A 4,483-nucleotide genomic window follows, 5' to 3' on the forward strand; every position below is an offset into this window, starting at 1 on the left:
TTGCAAATGCTATTATTGTCCCCACCACACAGTTAGAGTTTGAATAATATGCCCAGGGCCACACAGCTGATAAGTGGCAGAGCTGGGATTTGAACTCAGGCAGTAGGGGGCTGAAGTCTCTTCTCACCATCATGCTGTAATGCCATCGTCTTGAAGTGAAAATTGTCTCCTACCCCATGGACCCATCCATTGCATCTATTCTGAGGGAAGTTACAGAGGATGCTGTTGGCACAATTCTTTATTAAGACTCCTGAGGAGGAACTTCTGCTTCTTACTTGCACAAACTACTACATTTCTGCTGAGCAGTTACTTTGCTTTCATTTTATATTCTCTAGGAACTGTATAATCGGGTAGAATTCCTCTTTCTCCTTGGGTGCTGAAAAGCTTAATGCCAAATTTGGGTTCCACCAGAAGCAATTGTAATATAGGTCAGTACGATGGTTTATTAGAACTTCATTCCTGGTTTATTGTATATTCTCATCTTTAGTTTTATTTTCCTCTTCTAAATGTTCACTTTTCACTTACACTGTTCTGTATTATTGAGGCCGCTTTAGGTTGTTTTTAGATCGTGATGGGGGAGGTATAGTTAGACAGTTACTAGTATGAATTGACAGGACTACCACAAAGCTACCTGTGGATTTCTGGAGCATAACAGCAGAAAATGTATTGACCTTCTGGAACAGCAAACAATACTTTGTTGCCTCCTATTCAAAATGCAATTATGGTTTCTGGCATACATGAAAATGTCAAGTTTACCTTATTTATGTGTCTGTCTTTGTTCCAAAAAAGGATTTAAGTTCAGCTGAATAAGCAGATAATTATTCTAAACTGGAAATCATGTGTCCTACGTTGTTCTATTCTAGCACCCTGATGAATCATTTGAATGAAGCCTGAAAAATGAACATTAACAAGTTACTGTAATCTTAAAATTTTAGAGAAGGGGGGGAATTAGAAGTCATCTGGCTGGGGGGGTGGGGAGTGTAAGAGGGGCTGGGTGACTGCGGCCCCACCGTTAGGGAAGGAGCAGGGCTGCTATTTGAATCCAGGCATAGTCCATTGCTCTTACTCTTTCCATGCTGCCCGGACTCACACGCCGTCGTTGCCCCTCACCCCAATGTGCTATTCTAAATGTTATTTAAAAATACAAGTGTCTGGTGCTAGATACATAAAGATGGACTCTCTTGCCATTACGTTCTCTGTACTTTAATAGCTAAGCAAAATACTGACCTTTTCAAGTTGGTATAGCATCATAAACCAAGGATGTATTAATAGATCTATCATCTATTTTGTTTTTTTGTTTTTTTTTTTTTGAGAGGCAAAGTCTTGCTCTGTCGCCCAGGCTGGAATGCAGTGGGGCGATCATACATAGCTCACTGCAGCCTCCAACTCCTGGGCTCAAGTGATCCTCCCACCTTACCCTCCCGAGTACCTGGGACTACAGGCACATAACACCACACCCAGCTAATTTTTTAAATGTTTTGTAGAGATGGGTTCTCACTATGTTGCTCAGGTTCATCTCAAACTCCTGGCCTCAGGTGATCTTCCTGACTCAGCCTCCCAAAGTGCTGGTATTACAGGCAAAAGCCGCCACACCTGGCGATCTTCTTTTGATAAACGATTTCTCTAGAGAAATCTTTCCATTTCTCATAACAAAACTCATGTCAAATAATGCACTTTCTCTGTAAAGCACCTTACACCATGGAAATGCTTTGAGGAAGCTAAGCAGAAAGCTCCAGGGTTTCCATAGCAGTCATGATGTTAACACATTTTTTATTAGCTAGTCACGGTACTTTTCTTATTATAAGAGCAATTATTCCTTGAAGCTCATTGTCTGCTGCATACTTTTGATTCAAGTTAGAAGACCAGTGGTTGCAGGAACATTTGTAAGCTTAAGCCCTGGGGTTATAAAATGCCTTACTTGATGGTGTTTAACAAAACTTTATTCACTGCCTGGTTCTCCACTGTGCCAGAGATGTCTTGCAAGTATTAATTGAGCTCTTCATTATGTTTTCATATGTTTCATATGTCACATCTTTAAAAGCATGTCTGTAAAGGCAATAAGATATGTGTGAAGATAGAATAACCCACACTCAGGATAAACCTGTCATCGTTTCCGCTTATGAACCACTCATTTGAGGGTGTCCAATGGACTCTTCTCTTCCCTTTTTTTCCCATTAAGATTTATTATTGTTTTGTTGTTTTTAACCTGGTTTTTTTTTATGTCTGAATTAGTGTAAAGATCAATTTAAAAAATAAGCTCTTACTTAGAGATATTTCAACTTGAAATGCATAATAGTAAATTTCCCAAGATTAAAAAAAATAGATAATTTATTTTCTGGAATCATTACAAATTAATGTGTGCATATATTATTTTACAAATAGATGCATCTCAGCAAATTTCCATTGTTCTCTTTTATTCCACAGTATTGCTTTATATGCATTTAAAATTTTATGATGTGCAACATCAGCTCTACAGAATGCTTGTGTGTTTGTATGTGTCCCTCGGCCAAATTCCTTTCTTGGAGGTTCAAGAATAATTGCTAGCCTAATTCTCCCACATCTCCGTATCATAAATTGCAAATATTTAGAAGTGTGCATTGCAGAGTTAGTTATTTCTTCCTATAATTGGCCTAGGAGAAGGTTACTCTCTGCCATGATAAAAGTTATTCCCCTTCTTTGGGGATTAATTTCTAAATTTGAAGACTCTGGGTCAGAGTTATCTGGACTGTTTCCCTGAAATTTCAGCCCCTAAGAAATAAAAATAGATTTTGAAATAGATTCTAGGCCACTGGCACAGAAAGCTGGCAAAAAGCTGTAACTTACTTTGGATAGTCCTAGTTAGTACAATTCCACCAGCACAATCTGTTCTTTTAGATTGTGATTCAAGTTTAGGAGAAAATAAAATGTAGGGATCCCCAAATGTCACCCTAGCCCCAAAAGTGCTTTTGCATTCTTACTCCATAGCTTAGGCTTTGGTAATTCTCCTTTATTTTTGTAGATCCCCTGATGTGAGGGGAAGGGAGGCGTATTTAATTAGATATCAGTTCTTGATTTGACTTTCCTGAACAATCCACATTTATTGGTTATTTTAGATAAGCTCCGATTTTGGATCAGACAGCAGCGGCTGTAGTTATACTGGAAAACATGTGGACTTGGAGCTAACAGATCCCAGCTTTACTTAATCAGAACTGAGCTCGGTCAAATAGCTTTTTGAACCTCTGTTTTCACGTTTAAAACAAATAATAGCAACCTCGTAGACTTATCATAATTAATAAAAATAATAGCTATCTTATTTCAGTGCTGTGTTGTACCAGGCCCTATAAGGGTTGATACCGTTATTATCCCCATAAAGAAAATGAGGCTTTAAAAAGTTAAGTATGTTTCCTAAAGTCATAGAGTAGAGTCATTTTTCAAGCCAGATTGTGTCTAACTCACTCCAGTGAGTGATTTTGTGCTTAACCATTTTGCCATCAATTGCTTCTCCTATTAAGTGAGACACTACATCTGAGAGTACCTGGGACTTTATAGAGACTCAACGTATGTCAACTTCTCCTTATCTTGGCAGACTAAATTGTATGTTTTATTGGCTGAACTCTATCTAGTTTTTTGTGCTTAACTAATTTACATACTATCACACAATGTCTGATTTGCTGAGGAAGTTTTAATAACTGCTTTATTAATTACAAACCCTGTTTATGGTTTTACATAGCAATGGTTTTATAAGAGGCCATAAAACCTTCCAGGCATCACCTCATTAACTCTGGCAGTCCCTCCTCCATATAGGAGCCTCTTAACCATTCAGAAAACCCAGAGATCTCTCCCATGATGGAAGAAGGGAAATACCCAGACTCACAGCCCCTGAGCTGGTCAATCTCAGGTTTATGTTGAGCAGGGAGGTGTACCCTTTTTAACCAATTGTGAGGTTTTACAATGCCAGATGCACACCCTGTAAGACTCAAGAGGATGATTTCGACTGAGTTTCATGAGAAAAAAATTCAGATATTGGTAGTCATGTTTGGTAAATTCTTTTGAAAGGTATTCCTGTAAGAGAATTACTCTTAGAGCTAACAGAGTAAATGAGAATGATGGAAGCTTATATTTTCTTTCTGGTTGAATTTTTTTCTGTTTAGGAAGCACGTAGGTGTTCTCTCATGATTTTGGTATCCACGATTATGTTGGCACTATAAGATCCCAGGGCTGTGGTGACATCATCTTGCCTAATCACAAAAATGTTTTAATGGCTGAGCTCAGAAACCCACTTTACTGATTATGATCTTCAGAAAGTATGTGTTGGTCACAAGAAATGAGAAAGCACTATGTCCTCAATCAACAAACCTGCAGCCATTGTCCAGTCACCATTCCGGAATCCTCGTTCTGGAGAGTGCCAACCCAGTCCCCAGTGTAAAGGAACTCCATCCTATCTTATTCCCTTTTTGGCAAACTCTGTACCTTTTCAAGGCTTGCCCTGCCCTAGCCTTGAGCT

Source organism: Lemur catta, chromosome 9 (assembly GCF_020740605.2).
Source record: "Lemur catta isolate mLemCat1 chromosome 9, mLemCat1.pri, whole genome shotgun sequence".
Classification (NCBI taxonomy): Eukaryota; Metazoa; Chordata; class Mammalia; order Primates; family Lemuridae; genus Lemur; species Lemur catta.